The sequence below is a fragment of the Pelophylax lessonae genome (assembly GCF_965119305.1).
Source record: "Pelophylax lessonae genome assembly, chromosome: 1".
Taxonomy (NCBI): domain Eukaryota; kingdom Metazoa; phylum Chordata; class Amphibia; order Anura; family Ranidae; genus Pelophylax; species Pelophylax lessonae.
The window spans coordinates 525,892,768-525,915,672 of NC_138768.1; the positions used below are offsets into that span (position 1 = coordinate 525,892,768).

Genomic DNA, 22,905 nt, shown 5'->3' on the forward strand with positions numbered 1-22,905 from the left:
TCTTTAAGGTGCCCACCTAATAGTTTTTTTAAACTATCGGTGCTCCCCACTGATACCACTGCTTGTGGAAGAGAATTCCATATCCTTACCGCTCTGACAGTAAAGAAGCCCTTACGTATTTTAAAGTTAAACCGTTTTTCCTCTAGTTTTAGTGAGTGGCCACGTGTCTTATTGTAGTCCCTTTCTCTGCAAAAGTTTGTTCCTTATGCTATGGTCATCACCAGTACAGTATTTGTACATTGATATCATATCCCCTCTCAAGCGTCTCTTTTCCAGAGAGAATAAGTTCAATGCTTGTAGTCTTTCCTCATAGCTGATATCCTCCATTCCCCTAATTATCTTTGTTGCCCTTCTCTGGATTCTTAAAAGTTCTAGCACATCCTTTCTGAGGACCGGTGCCCAGAACTGGACGGCATACTCCAGATGTGGCCAGACCAGAGTCTTGTAAAGTGGGAGAATAAGCTCTTTATTTCTGGAGCAAATCCCCTTTTTTATGCATAGCAGTATTCTGTTGGCTTTGCTACAGTGGCTTGGCATTGCATGACACTGCCAAGCCTGTTGTCCACTAGGACCCCCAGGTCCTTTTCCATCTTAGATTCACCCAGAGGTTACCCCCCCCCCACCTATCAAGTAGCTTGCCTTCAGTGTTTCTGACACCCAAGTGCATTACCTTGCATTTATCAACATTAAACCTCATCTGCCATGTAGTTGCCCACCCCATTATTTTGTTCAGGTCTGCTTGTAAGGTTTCCACATCCTGCATAGAAGATATTGGCCTGCTTAGTTTAGTATCATCTACAAATACAGAGATTGTGCTAGATATCCCCTCCTCTAGATCGTTTATGAATAAATTAAACAGGATTGGTCCCAGGACAGATCCTTGGGGGACCCCAATTTCCACACCCATCCAGTCGGAGTACTCCCCATTTATCACCACCCTGTGGACTCACCCCTGGAGCCAGTTCTCTATCCTGGTACTCACTCTATGTTCTATACCTATGTACCTTAGTTTGTACAGTAAGCTTTTGTGGGGAACTGTGACAAATGCCTTTGCAAAGTCCAGATACACCACATCCACAGGCCTTCCTTTATCTAGATGGCAACTCACTTCATCATAGAAGGTTAATAGATTGGTCTGGCAAGAATGATTTTTCATGAATCCATGCTGATTACTAACAATACCGTTTTCATTACTATAGTCTTGTATATAGTCCCTTAACATCCCCTCTATAATCTTGCAGACTACTGATGTTAGGCTGACCGGCCTATAGTTACCCGGGATAGATCTCCGCCCCTTTTTAAATATTGGTACCACGTTGGCTTTCTTCCAATCAGCTGGCACCATATTCGTCTATAGACTATCCGTAAAGATCAAGAATAATGGTCTGGCTATCACCTGGCTGAGTTCTTTAAGAACCCTCAGGTGTAAGCCATCTGGCCCGGTGATTTATTTATGTTAAGTTTCTCTAGTTTGGTTCTAAGCTTATGTCCTGTTAACCATAGGGGGTACTTCCTGAGGTGTATTATTTAATTTATCATTACAAGCTGGGTTAATGTAGCCCCCCAATTCTTTTGTGAAGACTGAAGAGAAGAAATGATTTAACACTTTCGCCTTCTCTCTGTCCTCTGTGGCCAGATTCCCTTTGTCGTCTTTTATGGGGCCAATGTGTTCTGGCCTCGCTTTCTTACCATTTATATACTTAAAAATTACTGTAAACTTACCTGCCAGACAAACCACTCCAGCGACATGATGGCTTAAATTTCCCTGTTCACTCTGTTGCTGCTGCTTATTTGATTGACAGGCCTTCTTCTGGGTTTGGTGTCTTTGGCCATCTTAATTAACTGATCGAGCATGATGCAAGTCTTGTGCATGCACGGGGGAGTTATTTCATACTGCCACCAAGGCAAGCTGAGAATGTACACTGTGCTGTGCGACTCAGTATTCATTTATTAGAAACATTGCTGGCAGGAAGAAGAGGCACTACCAGACTTACCAGAGACTCTTCTGCAATAAAGTCCTCCATGCAACCATATTTTAAAAACTTGATTTTAGTTCCACTTTAGCGGAAGGCCTAGTAACATGATCTGTTAAAGTCATGTGACCGGCCCTCTTCCAATAACAAAATTCTCTGTGCTGCGTGAAGCAGAACTTTGCGAGGTACCACAGGCTCAATGTCAAAGCATGCATTTTACGAATGGTCTGCAAAATGCAGGATGCAGTAACAAGACTGAAGAGTATAATAGACAGCGGATAGCAATATCTGTTTTCCATTTTAAATTAAATCCATATAGAGTTGTTCCACTCTTCAAGTGACACTAAACACTGGATTAAAAAAAAAAACTATTCATATATGTATTCTTAATTCAAAAAGGTTCCTTCTATTGCTCTCAGTCTCTTCCTGTTCATTCTCCATTGTTTCACTGTATGTAGGAAAGTTGCAACTCTCTCTTGCTCACTCCCCAGATGGACTAGGGACTATGAAATGTGTACTGTGCATAAATCAGTTCACATGACTGCAACTATTTGGCAGTGGATGTCTATAGATTATTTTTGGAGAATCAGGATATCATATAGTGTCACTTTAACTACAAAGTTCATCCCAAACATCATATTATTAGAGGGTCTAATGGAAATTGTAGACTTTTTCACTGTGTTTTTAACTCTATCTAATTTTAAAGAAGAGTTGTGCAAAGCAATGGGTTTAGAAAATAATGTTCAATCACAGTTTACAAAATAACCTCATAATTTAAAACTGGATTTATGACTATGTAGTCTTTTTTGTGTGCCTACCTTTTTTTTGCTAGAATACGAAAAAAAAAAAAATTTGCAACTTTATTGTATCCATACTATCTGAATGACTAAATATAATAAGAAAGCATTTATGAAGATCTGATTTGGAAAATGTGAAACATTTGTTACATTGAAGGACTATACAGAGGAATCTGTGTGATCATGATTTTTGAATGTCTAATCAGTTAATAATACATGCAATTTGTATGCAATCAGATTCTGCTTCTAGCTGCAATTTGTGAAAGAAACATCAGAAGGTTTTCACAAAAAATAAGAACATAAAGGAAATGTCTTTTCTGATGATGTAATCACCACTGAAATCACATAATTTTAGTAAGTTTTGCTAAGATAGATACGTTGCTAAAAACATAGACTGATAAACTGATATTTTTCAGTCATATTGACTGACTTACAAACACTGCAGGAAAAGAAAAATGTACTATAATGGAACTTTTGCACACAATAACCAAAGAGATTAACCAAATAAAAAAACATTAATAAATTAAACTAGAATGACATAATAGGCAGTGGCTATAGGTTTCCCCAGCCCAAGAAGCCTACTACTACTTGTGATATTTGAATATGACTTACCTACTGGCTTAAAGTGTATCTGATGCAATATATTTTATATATACAGTATCTCATAAAAGTGAATACACCCCTCACATTTTCTGAAAATATTTTATTATATAATTTCTTGTGACAACACTGAAGAAATTACACTTTGCTACAATATAAAGTAGTGAGTGTACAGCTTGTATATCAGTGTAAATTTGCTGTCCCCTCAAAATAACTCAACACACAGCCATTATTGTCTAAACCGCAGGCAACAAAAGTAAGTACACCCCCAGGTGAAAATGTCCAAATTGGCCCCAAAGTGTCAATATTTTGTGTGGCCATCATTTTACAGCACTGCCTTAACCCTATTTGGCATGGAGTTCACCAGAACTCCATCAGGACTGCCTGATGACGCTGTATAGCGAAATGCATTGTGGTCCTTACTATTCCCAGAAGTTTTGAGAGCTGGAAATACACCCAACAGTGATTCTGGGGTGCAGCAGGTGCGGTAGACTTACGTCTTTCCCCCGGCGACTATGTTCCCACTGGGATGCCGGGGGGGGGGGGGGGTGCTGTCTCTCCTCCGTGTCTTCTTGCCTTGCAGAGTGGTCCATCTTCAATACTTCCCCTCTGGTTTTGTCCTTGAGAGCTGGTCCTTGATGGTACCTTACCCCTAGTTCTCGGTTCCAAATGTTATTGTTTTTGGTTGTAATCATCATTTATCTTGTTACTACTACTACTAAGTCTGGAGTACTCCTCCCCCCTCTTCCCCCTCATGTGTCCCCTCCCTCCCTTATATACTTCATCTCAGGATGGATGTTCATTCTACAATGCAATGTTTTCTATTCTTTTTTCACTGTCTGTGTTATTTGAAATATTTCAATAAAAAATATTATTAAAAAAAAGAAGTTTTGAGAGCCAGCGACGTCACCTCCGCCCAGGGCATTGGAACGCATGCCGTCCGCTGCCACGCTACAAGGGCTGCACAGAGGAATTGTCATTGTGTAAAGGAGGACACAACCGCACCTCTTTAACCCCTTGCTATAGCAACGAGCGCTCTCCACCCTGTGCCAGGGGGGCACTACCAAATGTAAGCAGCCAATTTTACAGTTTTTATTTATTCATTTATATAAACAGTATTACACTATTTTTGGCTTCATATTGTCTTCCTGCATATCGGCTTGAGATCTGCAAATGTTTGAGCATAAGGAGTAGTGAGGAGAAGGAGGAGTTTTTTATTGTATTATTTCCCAATTCCATGGTTAAATGAGAAGTGGAGGAGTTTTGATGGAGGATTGATCCACCCTATATGAATAGGATCAAAAGCGTTTGAGGTCTGTGTGACCTGGTGGAATCTGGTAAGCGGCATTGATTACCATTAGTCACAAGGTGGAGCACCTCAACAGAAAATACTGTTTTTCACATCACTGCACAAACTTTTAATCACCTTCACTGATATACTTATTTATTCAAATATTGTATCCATTGTATTTTTATTAACATATTGAATTTAAGAATTTTTCAGCATATTTATTTAATATATTTATTATACATTGAATTTGGATATTTTTTAGCATCCACATAAGTTTTGCACAAACTGGGGTATTTTAACAGTGGAAGGAATATATATGCACCTTCCATGGTATATATTCACTGAACAACACATTTAATTGAATTTGTTTCTTACACATTTATAGAGTACTTAAAATATATTTATACCTATGTAATCACACATCATAAATTATTGTGTGAAAAAATACACATCAATCTTACAACATCATTCCTTTAAGGAACAGTTCACAATTAAAATTCACCTTTACCAGTGCCTACTTCACTTTCCCTATCCAAGATACTTGTGTTCCACACAATTAAAGGAGCAGCAAGTAAAAATGTAAGTAAAAGAATCAGGCGCCTTAACCTATAAACAGATATTTCCAATGGAGTTCACCAAAGCTTCACAGGTTGCCACTGGAGTCCTCTTCCACTCCTCCATGACGACATCACGGAGCTGGTGGATGTTATAGGCCTTGCGCTCCTCTACCTTCCATTTGAGGATGCCCCACAGATGCTTAATAGGGTTTAGGTGTGGAGAAATGCTTGGTCAGTCCATCACCTTTACCCTCAGCTTCTTTAGAAAGGCAGTGGTCATCTTGGAGGTATGTTTGGGGATGTTATCATGTTGGAATATTACCCTGCGGCCCAGGCTCGGAAGGGAAGGGATCATGCTCTGCTTCAGTATGTCGCAGTACATGTTGGCATTCATGGTTTCCTCAAACTGTAGCTCCCCAGTGCTGGACCATGACACTCCCACCACCATGCTAAACTGTAGGCAAGACACACTTGTCTTTGTACTTCTCACCTGGTTTCCGCCACGCACGCTTGACACCATCTGAACCAAATAAGTTTATCTTGGTCTCATTAGACCACAGGACATGGTTCCAGTAATCTATGACCTTAGTCTGCTTGTCTTCAGCAAACTGTTTGCAGGCTTTCTTGTACATCATCTTTAGAAGAGGCTTCCTTCTGGGATGACAGCCATGCAGACCAATTTGATGCAGTGTGCAGTGTATGGTCTGAGCATTGACAGGCTGACCCCCCACCCCTTCAACCTCTGCAGCAATGCTGGAAGCACTCATATGTCTATTTCCCAAAGACAATCTCTGGATATGATGCTGAGCACATGCACTCAACTTCTTTGGTCGACCATGGCAAGGCCTGTTCTGAGTGGAACCTATTCTATTAAACCGCTGTATGGTCTTGGCCACCGTGCTACAGCTCAGTTTCAGGGTCTTGGCAATCTTCTTACAGCCTAGGTCATCTTTATGTAGAGCAACAATTATTTTTTTCAGATCCTCAGGGGGTTCTTTGCCATGAGGTGCCATGCTGAACTTCCAGTGACCAGTATGACAGAGTGAGAGTGATAACACCAAATTTAACACACCTGAGACCTTGTAAAATTAACAAGTCGCATGACGCCGGGGAGGGAAAATGGCTAATTGGGCCCAATTTGGACATGTTCACTTAGGGGTGTACTCACTTTTGTTGCCAGCAGTTTAGACATTAATGGCTGTGTGTTGAGTTATTTTGAGGGGCCAGCAAATTTACACTGTTATACAAGCTATACACTCACTACTTTACATTGTAGCAAAATGTAATTTCTTCAGTGTTGTCACATGAAAAAATATAATAAAATATTTTAAAAAATGTGAGGGGTGTACTCACTTTTGTGAGATATTGTATATATATATATATATATATATTATTATTATTTCAGGTTCTTATATAGCGCTGTCAATTTACGCAGCGCTTTACATATACATTGCACATTCACATCAGTCCCTACCCTCAAATAGATTACAATCTAAGGTCCCTAACTCACATTCATACATACATAGTAGGGCCAATTTTTATACAGGATCCAATTAACCTACCAGCATGTCTTTGGAGTGTGGGAGGAAACCAGAGTACCCGGAGGAAACCCACGCAGGCACAGGGAGAACATGCAAACTCCAGGCAGGTAGTGTCGTGGTTAGGATTCGAACAGGCGACCCTCTTGCTGCTAGGTGAAAGTGCTAACCACTACACCACTGTGCCGCCCATATATATATATATATATATATATATATATATATATATATATATATATATATATATATAGACAGGTGCTAGGTAAAAGCATTTGTTTTGCTCCATATGCTTATCAGTCAGGAGAGCCTGATCTTTAGTTAGGCCTACTCACTGTCCTCAGTGTGTATTCATCTGGTCTGAGGGAGTGTCCCCACTGCATCCAATAGGGAGGACTATTGGACAGTGGAGGAAACCTGGTCAATGATACACAGGCTTTTGTGGAGGGCCTAATGGGAGGGCACCACCGCAGTGCATCCTGGGATTGACCATAAAAGCCGAGAGCACACGAGGCAGGGTGTCTTTTGGCAGGAAGTCAGGTCCCAGGAGGAGGGTGATGGCTGTCTCTCCTCTGGTCAGAGAGGAAGGTGGTCACAGGCAGTCGGCCTAGTGAGCCAGGTGTGGAGCTGAGCCAGAGAAGTCCTGAGGAAACTGACAGTGGAGCTATATGAAGGCAGAGCTACCTGGGAAAAATAGTGTCCGTGAGGGGGCTTGCCAGGGGTCTGCCCAGGAAGGGGACCACTCCAGTGAGGTCAGTGGACAGAAGGTCAGCACACACAGTAAGCAAGAAAGGGGGTGCCAAGTTAGACCCTGAAGAGCAATATACCGCATAGTTCGCCTTTCAACATTTCACCTCAGTGGCAGGGTGAAGCAGCGGCCTTGCCGCATTCAATACAAATACAGTTCCTCAAGATTGTGCTTAGTTTTCAAGTTGGAGTATCCCACCCATCCCTGCTCCCATCCTAGTTCAAATAAAATACAAAAAAACAAATTCCCTGGACTGTTTACTGAGTCAAGGACTTACAGTGCTAAGAATTTACAAGTTGTTGCTAAGGATAACCCAGGTGATTCCTTTCTCAGCAGCAGAAGGGTTAGAACATTTAGCTAGAACAGATGGGACTGTGACAACTTATGGTTGTGATCATGGACACTCTGTGCTGCCTGCACATTGGATGGCTATGTGCTCTGAGCACACTTATGCAGGCTAAAGCTGACCAAGAAAGCACTAGGATTGTGGATCTAGAAAAGCACAGAAGAGTAGTCAGCTAGGTGTTGCCCTACAGACAGGCAGAGCATTTAATACTAGTAAGAAACACATACAGCAGGGCGCACTTAGAAACAGGAGTACAGATGTATCGCTAAGCTTACAGAGGAGCACAGGGGTAAAGATTTACACGAGGAACATGGAGATGCACAGGGGCCCCAGGGAATCCAGGTACACATGATACATGAGGAGTCTAGGACTGGAGGGATACCTATGGGTACTGTCTGAGAAGAACCCAACCTGCTAACGCATATAGCGAAGGTGAGGGTCCTTGGAAGAGCTGAGGTGCCACCTTGTCCTCTCCAGAGCTCCTGAATGTGGAGATGGGTTGTGCAGCAGATGATTCCCAAATTGCAATTCTCTGACTCACTTAGGCAGCTACTGGGAACTAAGGGCTGATAAGCAGGTAAGAATCCCTTGCAGCGCTGAGGGGTAGGGATCACAGGTCAGTAGCAGGGTTGCCAACCATCAGTAATCCGCAGAGATGTATAAGGTACTAGAGACCAAGACTTGAGTAAAAGTACAAGTGCTCTATCAAAAAGTGACTTGAGTAGAAGTGCTCTATCAAAATGTGACTTGAGTAGAAGTACTAAAGTATTCAACATTTTTTGTACTTAAGTATTGCAAGTAGTTTATTTAAAATTTTACTACTCAAGTACTGAAAGTACAAGTATTGTGTTATGTAGTTTTCAATGCAGCGTGCCCCCTTTCAATACAGAGTGCCCACAGCGTGCCCCCTTAAATGCAGAGTGACCACAGCGTGCCCCCTTTTAATGCAAAGTGCCCACAGCGTGCCCCCAATTAATGCAGAGTGCCCACAGCATGCCCCCTTTCAATACAGAGTGCCCACAGCATGCCCCCTTTCAATGCAGAGTGCCCACAGCGTGACCCCTTTCAATGCAGAGTGCCCACAGCGTGCCGAGAGACCAGCACGCGCACGTACCTGATGCGGTGGTGGCAGGGTCTCCTCAATCCTCCGCGTCTCCCTCCTCCTCCTCCTTGGCCAATGGCAATTGTTCGCCTTTCAGCCAATCAGGAAACGGGTCTCGGACACGCTTCCTGATTGGCCAGGAGGAGGATCAGGAGGAGGATCCGTTTAACAATAGCGAATAATCATTCGCTATTGTCACACAATAGGTGGGTTCCGGGCACACTGCTCTGCGCCCCCCGGGTCCACCCTCAGCACAGCCCTGTCACAGTAACGAGTAACGAATGCAGCACATAAAAAAAATATCTGAGTAAAAGTATTAAACTCATTGAAAATATGTACTTAAGTAAAAGTGGAAGTAGGAGAAAAAACTATACTGTAGTAAATACAGATACCGCCTTTTAGTACTTAAGTACAGTAGTGAAGGAGAGGCGTGGCCGGATGTGAGCGAGGCTAGACGTGTCTGCCCGGAGCTCCCTGGATTATCCTGAATATCTCCGTTTTCGGTGGGCGGGCGACCCCCCTTTTTCACCCTGGTCGGTGGGTGAACCTCCGGGTGTGCTGGCGATGCCATCCTCGACCCCTAAATCGCAGCGGAAGCCGCCTACGGACCAGCGCCAGACCCGCTCTGCTAAGAGCTCGGGCTCCGCCTCCGCCATTTTGGCGCCGCCGTCCACCGCGAGGTGCTGTGGCGCTTGTGCAGGCATGGAGGATCGTCAGGCTGCGGATGTGCGGAGTCCCGGAGCGTCCCCACATACTGCTCCGGCTCCGGATACCGACCAGAGGGCGATTACCACACCGATCCTGGAGGCTATAGACGCATGCAAAGCGGCGCTCATGGTCAGGATTGATCATCTGGCATCGGAATGTACTCTCATCCGCCATGACCTTGACAAGATCAGGGGTCGCCTCACTACAGCGGAGGATAGGATCTCTGAGGTGGAAGACTGTTCTCATGCCCACTCTGCCCAATTATCGGAACTACAGGGCATAGTGAAGTCCCTGCAACACCGCGCTGATGATGCAGAAGACCGTCAGAGGAGGAATAACGTAAGAGTGGTGGGGCTCCCTGAAGGGGTGGAGGGGAAGAAGCCTGCTCCTTTTGCTGAACAATTCTTTAAACAGCTGCTCTCCCTGGAGGATTTACCCCCTACTTATGTGGTTGAAAGGGCTCATCGGGTCCCGGCCGGGGCCAGGCCGCCGGGAGCCCCCCCACGGCCATTCCTGGTTAAGTTCCTCAACTACAGGGATCGTGACATGCTCCTCTCGGAGGCGCGGAAACATCCTGAGCTGCGCTTTGAAAATGCCCGTGTGATGTTGTTTCCTGATTTTTCTGCGGAGACCCAGCGGAAGAGGCGATCGTTTACTGAGGTCAGGAAACGCTTGCGAGCCAAAGAGATCACCTACAGCATGCAGTACCCTAGCAGGCTCCGGGTTCAACATAATGGCTCGGTCAAATTCTTTGATTTTCCGCAGGAGGTGTCGGAGTGGTTGGATGGCCTGCGTTAACATCCTTATTGCTCTGTCTGGCTGCTATGATTCTGGTTTCCTACGTGGCTTCTATATGCTATCCTGAGACTCCTGGCCCTATTTGTGCGACTGTCGCTGCATACCTCCTGAGTCCTTACCCTTGTTTGTCTTTCCCTATTTTTTATTTTTTTTTTGGGGTTCAGATCCTGTTTTTTCTTTTTTTTTTTTTTTTTCTAACTGGATGCTGGCACACCGTCCCCCTTATGTGCCCTGGGTTGCCTGCGACGGTGGGGTTGTTCTGCTTGGACGGCCCACTGCACTGATCGCCATCCGCCTGGTCCAGGGGCTCCATGTGGGACAGTGACTGTCATCTAACTTGCCGAACTGTTGTTCACACTGGAGGACCATTGCACTTGTTGTTTTTTTGGGTTGTTCGGGATTCAAGCCACGTACCGGACTGTTTTTTCTGCTGTTTTGTTTTTTTTTCTTGTTTTATTTCTTGTTTTTGGGGTTTTTGGTATGATGGCACGGGTTATGTTACACCAGCACCTGAACTTAAATGCTCATTTATGTCTAGAGGTCATTATCAGTATTTGCTATATTTTTCTGCAGTGCCCCCTAGGGTTCTTATTGCATTGGGCCTCGCCTCGGGTCCCACACCCATTTTTTCTCTATGCTCATGGCTGACAATGTTAGGTTCCTCTCCTGGAATGTGAGAGGTTTAAATAATAAGTTCAAGAGGGCCAGGGTCTTTCAGTACCTGAAATTGATTAAACCACATATCCTCCTCCTGCAGGAGACCCACTTGGACGGTAATATGATTCTTGCTCTTAGGAGACCGTGGATCCAGAGGGCGCTGCATGCCACCTATTCCACCTATGCCAGGGGGGTCTCCATCCTCATAAGTAAATCTTTGCCCTGCACGATCCAAAGGGTGATCTCCGATCCAGGGGGCAGATATGTGGCGGTACTACTAGATGTTTACTCGGTCACAATGCTGCTGGTGGCGATCTATGTGCCTCCTCCTTTTGGGATACAATTATTGTATGATTTGATGGACAAATTGATCGATTATTCTCATCTTCCGGTGTTGTATATGGGTGACTTCAATGCCATCCTGGATAGTACGATGGATTCTTCCAACCCCAACCGCTCTGCCTCGGTGGACCTGTCCGGGTGGGCGTCCGCGGTGGGTGTACTTGAGCTTTGGAGGTGGAAGAATCCTATGTTGCGGGAGTACTCCTATCTCTCCACGACGCACAAGTCGTCTTCCCGAATTGACTTGGCGTTTGGGAATGCCTGCTTTCAATCCCTCTTGGTCGGAGCGGAGTACCTATCGGGGGGGGTGTCTGATCATAACCCGTTGCTCTTGACAGTGAACCTCCAATTGGGGGCTAGAGTGCGGGGTTGGCGCCTGGCGGCTGGCTGGCTCCAACAAGATCAGGTCGCCTCCCACCTGGGTGATTCGATCCGATCATACTGGGAAGAGAATGAGGATTCCGCGGACCGGCGGATGGTCTGGGATGCATTCAAGGCAGTGGCGCGGGGGGAATGTGTTTCAGCCATTAAGACGGCCAGGAAGGATCATAATAGCGAGGTCAGGGAGCTTCAGGAGGCGGAGAGACTACGGGCGAGGGAACATGCGGACTCGCCATCTGATGCCAGCTACGTTGCGTTGCTGGAGGCGAGACGCCTTCTCTCCCTGCATGTCTCCGATCTTGCTCATACTGCGATCAACCGGACCCGGGAGTCGGTTTTCGCTCAAGGGGATAAAAATGGTAAATTATTGGCGATGCTGGTGGCCGACCAGAGGACCCCTGTTAACATCCCGCTGATCAGGAATAGGGATGGGGTTGTGCAGACTGATCCCCGAGACATACTGGCTACATTCCATGACTACTTTGAGACCCTGTATGCCCCGTTGCGGGATGTTGACCCCTCGGTGGCTGATGGGCTGCTGGGGAGTGTTGCCCTTCCAACTTTGACATCTGAGGATAGCGCCATGTTAGATGCACCGATTACGTCCGCGGAGGTGGAAAAGGCCATTGCGGCATTCCCGCCACATAAGGCTCCAGGCCCTGACGGCTTCCCTGCAGACTTTTATAAACAGTTCTCTGAACAGTTAGCACCCAGACTGAGTTCTTTACTACAACATTGCTTGGAGAGCGAGTCTCTCCCTCCCTCTATGCTTGAGGCATATATGGTTCTGTTGCCTAAGCCTGGTAAGGATCCTATGGACTGTTCCTCCTACCGACCCATAGCTCTACTGAACATGGATCTCAAGATCTTGACGAAAGTCCTGGCCACCAGACTGGCGGGAGTACTTCCTTCCCTGATCGACCCTGACCAAACGGGCTTTATGCCCGGTAAGTCGGTTGACATGAATATCAGACGTCTGTTCACTCACCTTCAGATCCCAGGGGGGGACTCAGGCTCACGGGTGGTGGTCTCTATCGATTTTGAAAAGGCCTTCGACTCGGTCGACTGGTCCTTTATGCTTAAGACTTTGGAACTTATGGGCTTTGGGACTAAATTCCGGACGTGGATTAGGCTTTTGTACACCGGTCCTAAAACGGCTATCCGTCTGGGATTTCTTACGTCTCCCTACTTCCAGGTGGGCCGGGGAACGAGACAGGGGTGCCCCCTGTCACCGTTCCTGTTCGCCCTCACGCTGGAACCTATAGCTATAGCGTTGCGCAGCTCCCCGGCCGTCAGTGCCATCGGAGTGGGCTCCATTAAAGAATGCCTTGCCCTATACGCAGACGACATGTTATTATTCCTGGACGATCCGGGCCCCTCTCTTCGAGTGGCCCTGGCTGTGTTGGATGACTTTGGCAAGTGCTCTGGCCTTCGGGTCAATTGGGGGAAGTCCGCTATCCTGTCTGTGGATGATGGTGCCCGCTCCGCTGCGGCTGGGGACCTGCCCCTCTGCTGGGTTGATAGCTTTACCTACCTGGGGGTCAAAGTGACAAGTAGCCCTCAGGACTATTACCATCTTAACCTCCTACCCTTGTTGTCTAGACTACAGCAACATGTACAGTCTTGGAAGAAGCTCCCGCTGTCCCTCTTGGGTCGTATTAGTGTCCTTAAAATGAAATTTTTGCCAGTTGTATTGTACTTTCTCCGTAATTCCCCCTTATGGGTTCCCATGTCATTTTACAAAAAACTGGACAGTATCATCAGTTCCTTCCTTTGGTCACCGGGGGCTCCCAGGATTGGCCTACGGGCCCTCAGGGAGCCCTGGGGCAGTGGTGGTCTGGCACTCCCTGACTGGCGTAGGTATTACCTGGCGGGTCAGATGGTGTTTGCAAGACGATGGCTGCGGGCGGATGAAGGGGATTCGGCCACGATCCTGGAGGCAGCTCATCTGGGCTCATTTGAGACTCTCCGGTTGGCCCTGTTTAGGGGACTTGGCTCGGATCTCCTGTTAACGTTGACCATGAAAGCCACGGTGAGAGCTTGGGCGCAGTCATTGCGCTTGACCTGTCCTAGCTATGTTGGCTTCTCTCCGTCTACCCCCCTGTGGATGAATCCTACCCTCCCCCACTTCCATAAGTTTCTTGACCCGGTGGTATGGGCGGTGAAAGGGGTTAAGACCTTGGGGGACATTACAGCGGCGGGGGATCTTCTTCCTTTTGACCGTTTGAAAGAAAACTTTGACCTGCCCAATCATTATTACTTTAGATATCTCCAACTGCGACATGCTTTCCGAAGCCAGTTTGCCACGTCTCACGTGGAAATGTGCCGTTCGGATCTTGAGTGTGTGTTAACTTGTGACACCTCGTTCAAGATCCTTTCGACTGTGTATAAGGATATGTTTAGACTGACCCCCCCTAGCATTGCTAAATGTAGAGACAGATGGACGTTGGAGGTGCCCGACCTGCAAGGTGACGACTGGGATGAGGTCTGGACTGAACCCTTTAAATATCTGGTGTCCGCTAGGGACCGGCTCATACAATTCAAATTCCTGCACCGGATCTATTACACTCCGGCCCGCCTGGCCAGGATTTATCCGACCTCGTCCGCTGAATGCTGGCGTTGTTCTACTTCTCCGGCAGACGCGACCCACGTCTTTTGGGACTGCAGCCAGATCCAGATGTTTTGGAGGGCTGTGACTGACTGTATTAACGAGGTGTTGCTGACCCCGATTCCACTGACCTCGAGGGTCTGTCTCTTGGGTTTGGTGGAGGAGGTGGTCCCTTCGGTGGCCCACAGAGCGTTGCTCAGTATACTGCTGTTTTATGCCAGGAAGGCGATCCTGCTCCATTGGAAGAAGGAGGCTCCTCCCTCGCTTTCTTTCTGGAGGGGCTTCGTCAATGCTGGCTTACCGCTCTATAAGGCGACATACATATCTAGGGGTTGTCCCAAAAAATTTGAAAAGGTCTGGAGGGCGTGGGTTGACTCATCTTCATCAATTGGTTAACTCTGCACTTTTTGGGGGAGGAGGCTTGACGCTGGCCCTGCGTCCTGTTATCATGTTATGCCATTTGCATGTTGATTTGCTGGATTTATGTACTTTATTTTATATTGCTGCCTAGCCTGAACTATACTGCATGACAGCTGTGTTTTGGGTGTGCACTGAGGGGGGTTTGATTGGGTGCTACTGAGGGGTGCTCTTCTCTCTGGGTCGGAGCCGGCCCGCGTTTGTTTCTGGCGTGGGCCGGTGCTGACCCTGCTGGCCTCGGTCATCCGGGATGATGTTGGGGTGCTGGTGTCTGTTTTGGGGGGGGGGGGTTTCTGGGGTTAGGTAGATGTTTTTGTTTGATGTCTGCCTTGTCTTATTGTAACCGTTGTTACTGTTTTCTTTTTGTATGTTCTTGAAAACTGAATAAAAATAATTTTCCAAAAAAAAAAAAAAGTACAGTAGTGAAGTAGTTCTACTTCGTTACTATACATCTCTGGCAATCTGTTACTTTTTACAACTGTCAGTAAATATCAGGGGCTGATAGCTTGTCATGCTGTGTTGACATTTTAAAGAGGTTGTACACCGAGATTTTTCTTTTTTCTCTTCTTTAAATCCTGAAAGAGAAACCCATAATGAGCTAGTATGCATCGCATACTAGCTCATTATGAAATACTTACCTTAGAACGAGCCCCCGCCATGCCGTCCGCTTACCTGTATGACGGGCGACATGTATAGTCGCCCGTCTTCCGGGATCGCGGCATCCGGCCATCTGATTGGCCGGAGCCGCGGTGACGTCACTCCCGCGCACGCGCGCGGGGGCCGACGGTCACGGCACGGGGCTCTGAAGGAACGGCACGATCTGCCGTTCCTTCAGAGCGCATGCGCCAGTGACGTCACTGGCTGCATTAAAGGTAAATATCTCCTAAACGGTGCATGTTTAGGAGATATTTACAGTACCTATAGGTAAGCCTTAATATAGGCTTACCTATAGGTACAACTTCCTGAGGAGGGTTTACTTCCTCTTTAAGTGTAAATCAGGCAAATTACTTGTTATGGGTATTGTCCGTGTTTCCATATTGTGTTTTTACTGTTTAAATATGGATTGTTTTAATTGTCAATAAGAGTTCTGACATTTTTCAGTTTGTCAGTAAAAAATGTGCTCCATTAATTACAGTATTTCCATGTTTTATCAGTAAAAAATGTGGTGGGAGGTTGGCAACCCTAGTCAGGAGGTACTTCAGCTAAAGCCAACAGTTGTGCACACAAACACACAGACACTGGGAAAGGGTAGTAGTGCACAGAGACACACAGGACTATGAGAAGTGAACAATACAAAGACAAACAGGAAATATTAGTTACAGGCAGTGCACTGGGACAAAGATCAGGAAACAAACAAGGAATACACAAGAAGATCCTGAAGCAGACCTCATAAGTGATGCTGACAAAGGTAATCTTAAACTCACAGGGGACCATGGATGTGCAGGATGGCTTTAAGCTGGCAAAGGCACACAAAGGCAACAGGGGTACTAGGATACTGGAATGCTCAGAAGACACAACAAGTGCAAGGATACAGTTTGCAAGCAGGATTACACAGAAAGTTACTGGCGATGTTGGAATAGGCTGGGAGACATTAAAAGTATAGAGATCACAGTGGAAGGCTGCCAGGGTTCGGATCTGAACATGTGACCTCTGTGGTGTCTGGCTGTAGCTCTTCTCACTGTGCCATCTCACTGTGCCATCTCACTGTGCCCTCTGAAATGCTGGACAGCTCCCTGTCTGATCTCTAAGGAAAGTCATGCTTTGTCTCTGGTTTCTGCTGAAATTGAATTCTCTGCTCCTCATTTGAACTTCCCCATTTTAAGCTATTTCTCTGCATTTCCCTTTTGCTAGATTATTGTGCTCACTCATGCTCCTTTGCATAACTGCAGCTGTTCTTATCCCCATTCGTCATCGAACTTTGGCTTGTTCTTTGACTACGCTTTGGCTTGACCCCAAGCTGCAACCACTTGTTACCGACCTTTGGCTTGTTTCTGCTTCAACCCTACCTTCTATATCTGCCACTGATGCCTGGCTTGCTGACCTCCTGGTGAAGCAATCCTGAGGACCACAACCTGGTACCAACATGCAGCAAAACCCATCTCCACCATCAGCAGCTCTGGTTAATACCAGTTAGTGCTTAGACACTGCACCTCGGGTGAGCCCGCGTCATCCACCAGGGTGTCCTGCTTCTGTACTTATCTTGCTGGTTGGTGGGAGCCTCTCTACTGCTATAGCTACTAGTCTCCGAGCATGACCCCTGATCGTGGCAAAGACAATGGGGGAAGTTTGCAGTCACTAGGGACAAGGGGGGTCTGATACATGGACACTAGGAATCTCAGGGTCACAAGGTATCAGTGAGTTTATGCAAGAGCATTACAAGCTGTGGACTGTATGCAATTAATTTTGAAATTTTAGCAATAAACTTGGTGACACAACAACTTTACTACCTAGTTGTTGTGGCCTATGGATTGTGTTCAATTTCATATTAGTGTTGCTAGTCATATGCAGCCACTTTCTGTCAATATGTATACATTGCAAGTATTCCAAAGTCATTATTTGTATAGAAGCTGACGGGTGCTTACAATGGTCAGATTTTATTAATTTATATAAAACTTTTATCCCAATTGGAAAAAAACTGTTGCTGTAACTGTCCTGTAAGTTTTAGCTGCACTATCCTCTCCCCAAATTGCCAAATGCTGCTTTCCAAAGTTTTGCTCCTCCATTCAGAGTGGAGACACCCTAAAGTCGGCCATACATGGAACGGACTTAGGCCAGTTCAACAGGGAGATTCAATCTATCTATGGGCAGGCTGATTGAACCCAAGTTGATCCACCAATTTACTTGGGTACAACCAGCCTGTTGGATTTTTGTTATTGCGATTACTGCCGGTGGCTATAACTGGTAGCAGTAATCATTATGTTCTGCCTGCTAAAGCAAAGGCTTAAAAAGGTACATCTGGCAGGTATTTCAGACCCCTGCCAAATGCTTAACAACTGCCAACTTCAAGAGTGGCTTGGTACAAAAAAAACTTGCTTTTAGGGAATCATGCTGCTTTCCTCTAATTAACTGGACATTGACTTACATTGCTTGTAATGAGAGACTGTTCCTAGCGTGGGCAGAGCATTGTTCAAGCATGGGCACTGAAAGCAAAAGTAGGCACGGATATACACTGCTCAAAGAGATTAAAGGAACACTTTGAACACACATCAGAGCTCAATGGGGAAAAATATCATGCAGGATATCTATACTGATATGGACGGGATAGTGTGTTAGGAGTGGAAGAATTCCACATCATTTGATGGAAATTCAATTTTTCAACCTACAGAAGGCTGAATTCAAAGATACCCTAAAAATCAAAGTGAAAAAATGATGTAGCAATCTAGTCCATTTTGCTAAAATGTAATTGCAGTAATTTAAAATGGCACTCTGTAGTTTGTATGGCCCCCACATGCTTGTATGCATGCCTGACAACGTGGGGCATACTCCTAATGAGATGACGGATGGTATTTCCCCCCAGATCTGGACCAGGGCATCACTGAGCTCCTGAACAGACTGAGGTGCTACCTGGTGGCGTCAGATGGACCAAAACATAATGTCACAGAGGTGTTCAATTGGATTTAGGTCAGACGAATGTGAGGGCCATTTAATGGATTTCAATTCCTTCATCCTCCAGGAACTGGCTGCATACTCTCGCCACATGAGGCCGGGCAATGTCTTGCACCAGGAGGAACCCAGGACCCACTGCACCAGTGTAGGATCTGACAATGGGTCCAAGGATTTCATCCTGATACCTAATGGCAGTCAGGATGCCATTGTCTAGCATGTAGAGGTCTGTATGTCCCTCCATGGATATGCCTCCCCGGACCATCACTGACCCGCCACCAATCTGGTCATGCTAAACAATGTTACAGGCAGCATAACATTCTCCACGGCTTCTTCAGACCCTTTCACGTCTGTCAAATATGCTCAGGGAAAACCTGCTCTTATCTGTGAAAAGCACAGGGTGCCAGTGGTGGACCTTCCAATTCTGAGGTTCAATGGCAAATGTCAATTGAGCGCCACAGTGCCGGGCAGTGAGCACAGGGCCCACTAAAGAATGTTGGGCCCTCAGGCCACCCTCATGAAGTAAGTTTCTGATTGTTTTCTCAGAGATATTCACACCAGTGGCCTGCTAGAGGTCATTTTGTAGGGCTCTGGCAGTGCTCATTCTGCTCCTCCTTGCACAAAGGAGCAGATACCAGTCCTGCTGATGGGTTAAGGACCTTCTACGGCCCTGTCCAGCTCTCCTGGAATCTCCTCCATGCTCTTGAGACTGTGCTGGGAGACGCAGTAAACCTTTTTGGCATTGGCACGTATTGATGTGCCATCCTGGAGGAGTTGGACTGCCTGTGCAACCTCTATAGGGTTCAGTTATTGCCTCATGCTACCAGTAGTGACACTGACCAGAAAAGATGAGTAGGGAAAAAATTGAATTGCCTCCATCTGTAAAACCATTCCTGTTTTGGAGGTCATCTCATTGTTGCCCATCTAGTGCATCTGATAATTTCAATAACACCAAAGCAGCTGAAACGGATTAACAACTAGTGATGGGCTTAATGTTCCAGTCGAACATAAGTTCAACTCGAACATCGGGTGTTCGTGTGTTCGCCGAACACATGAACAAATGGGCTGCTCGGTGGGAAGTTCACCCGCCGATGAGCGCCCCATAATGCACTGCGCAATTGCAGTGCATTAAGTGCTTATGGTTGACCAAAGCATGCACCTGACCTGTATGCTTCGGCCAATCACAGTACAATGTCCAGTCAGAGCCATGATTGGCCAAAGGCAAGGTGCCTTTAGCCAATCATGGCTCAGGGGCTAAGTCCAAGCCCCACACTATATAAGGCTGCTTATACGGCAGCCGCGTGTAGTGTGTTAGGAGTGGAGATTAGGCAGGGTAGTTAATGGATTGTGCTTTGATGTTTAATTCAGTCAGTCTAGTGTAGTGCTGTGCTGATTCATCTTGTATAACACAGTGTACTGCAGTCAGTTTAGTGTAGTACTGTGCTTATTCTTGTGTAACACAGGGTAGTGCAGTCAGTGTAGTGCTGTGCTGTGATTTTTGCGTAACATAGTGTAGTGGGGCCACTGAAATATTGGTGTATACAACACGTCTATGTCACCTCACTGATCCCATTTTTTTTCATTGATATTCTTTTTACAATTTTTTCTTTTTTTGTTTGCAGCATCAGGTTCTGTTGCTGCAATATTAGTACTCCCCCTTCTGTGTCGCAGTTGCTATTACTTCTGCATCAGCAGGGATTTTTTTTTGTGGCACAGCAGTACTAATTTTATTTAGGGCATAATTGCTGTCCCTCCTTTTGTGTCGTAGGTGCTATTCCTTCTGTGTCAGCAGTGGGTTTTTATTTTTTTAATTTTTTTTTCGTGGCACAGCAGGACTAATAATATTTAGAGCATAATTGCTGTCCCCTCTACTACATCGCAGGTGCTATTACTTCTGCGTCAGCAGTGATTTTTTTTGTAGCGCAGCGGCACTAATTTTATTTAGGGCATAATTGCTGTCCCCCCTTTTGTGTCATAGGTGCTATTCCTTCTGGGTCAGCAGTGGGTTGTTTTATTTTTTAATTTTTTTCATGGCACAGCAGGACTAATAATATTTAGGGTATAATTGCTGTCCCGCCTTCTGCATCGCAGGTGCTATTCCTTCTGCATCAGAAGGGTTTTTTTTTTGTGGCGCAGCAGGCACTCATTTTATTTAGGGCATAATTGCTGCCCCCCCTTTTGCCTCGTAGATGCTATTCTTTCTGCATCAGCAGGTTTTTTTTTTTTTTTCTTTTGGCTTTATTACGTTTTTCTTTATTAAAAAAAAAACTATAATAAAATGGTATAGTGCACCAAGTACAAAAGTATTGCAACCAAGCACCATATTCCCTTCCCACACTCTATAATAAAAAGTTATAAAAACTCCCTCAAAAACCCCATCATGTCCGGTACTGGCCGTGTTATTGAGCCCCAACATGCAGAAGAGTTGGTGGAGTGGATAACTAAGCCATCCTCATGCTCCTCATCCTCTGTCACCCAGGCTCATACTAGTTTGCCTTCCACCGCAGCTGCCAAAGCAGCCTATTGCACAGGCTCCTTGTCCACAGCTACTCCTTCCCTAGCCTCACTATCATGCACAGGGTAGTAACCTAAATTATTATTTCATAGTGTCAGTTATATGATCCTGGGGGATATGCATCAATTTGAATGCTCCGATGCTGGTTCCCAAGTTGAGGAGGGGAATAACGTGAGAATAGAGAGAGGGGGTGACAATGACAGACAAGAAACTAGCAGTCATGTTCCCCTAGGTGCAGCATACTGCCAAGTTTGATCCAGTGACGAGGAGGGAGGGGATGATGAGGTTACTGACTGTACTTGGTGCCTGAGAGAACAAAGGAGGAAAGTGAGGTGGGTGAGGCACAACTCTAATGAGGCTGGATGTGCTCCAGGGGCCTGGCTTAAGGGCAGCCCCCCTATTGCATCCCACCACAGAGCTCCACAGGTGCAGGGCGCTGCTAACTCCCTGCTGACTTCCAACCACAGCATTGCTGTTTGCACTCTCTGTCTGAAGCAGATCAAGCTTGGCCAGAACACCAGCCGCTTGGGCACCACATGCTTGACAAGACATATGACGACCAACCATGCAGTTCGTTGGCAACAGCACCTGAAAGACCCACATCATAATTAATTGCAGACTTCTCCTTGCTCCTCATCTGGGATCTCTACCCCTACTATACCTCAAGTCCTCTCAAAAACCTGAACTGAGATGGATGAAGTTACAAGCGCAAAGTTGCGGAGCTCATCCTGCCTTCGCAGAGGGAGCAGAGGATGAAACATCTTGAGGACGCCTTGAAGAAAATTTTGTGTAACACCTTTCCAGACACTGAGAGGTTACCATTTCCTGGACAACGTGTTTCTGAGGCTTAGTTCGGACAAAGGAGGAGCAGTGGAAAAGGCGGCCAGCTGACCGAGGCCTAATTTTTCTGCACCTGTATCACAGGTGCATGTGATTTACATTTTTGTTTCTAATTTTTAACAGGGCTCGTTCCTGTGCTCAGCAAGAGTGACTGTGAGGGGTTACAGTGTTCAGGCATCACCAACATCCAAGGACCAATTTTTCTGCACCTGAATGACAAGTACATGTAATTTAATTTTTTTTTCTAATTTTTAACAGCAGGGCCCTGTGCCCAGCAAGAGTAACTGTGAGGGGATACAGTGTTCAGGCACCACTAGGGATGGGTGAATGGTTTGGGCCGAGCATAAGTTTGGCCTAAACATCGCCCAGGCAAGTACTCGCCTAACACCTGAACTTTCTCTGCACTTAGCGGGATGTTCGCCTGCCTAGTGCACAGTCAATAGGTTGTTAATGCTTTCCTGCTGAGAGCTGAATAAAAAAAAATAATTGTAAAAAGAAAATGTAGATTTAAAAAAATTGGTAAAAACCGCTTGGGGGACTGTAAAGGATCAACTGGCACCCTGACTGGGTACCTCCGTTGATGGATGCTCCTAGTGCTTCCCAAAGGCTCCACGCACTCCACCAAACACCATAACCACTTCAGACCCCACGAACCGCCGCAACTTGGTTGGGGTCTCGCCATCTCGTACCCACCCTGGACCTACAACAAGGCTCCAGGTTCCAGTGGGTGAACCTCTCTTTCCACAGAGAGTGCAGCAGGAACAGGAACAAGCTCTAACAAGAGCTTAGGGATGATTCAAGGGAGTATGAAGAGCATAGCAATCCCTTGTAGCAGATTCACCCAATAGGAGACAGGATTCTAGATTGAGGGTGAAGTAGAACTCTTTATTAAAACGGTCACACAGAATTTACTTACAGCATGGACCTTCCCCTCCTGATCATATTACCACACACAGGTCAGAGGTTGCCTAAATACATTATCCTATGCAGATGAAATTGTATACAGGAATAGAATTAACCTGAACTAATTATCTAGCCATCTGGACAGAACAAATGGGAGGTCATTGGAACAGGAAGATTTAGAACA

The 22,905-nt window shown here is 45.9% G+C and overlaps 1 protein-coding gene across 1 annotated transcript in view; it reads right to left on the reverse strand.

Moving 5' to 3' along the window:
• Nucleotides 1-22,905, reverse strand: part of IDUA (alpha-L-iduronidase) — a 287,436-nt gene that overhangs the window by 196,842 nt on the left and 67,689 nt on the right. The gene's annotated exons all lie outside the window — the stretch shown is intronic.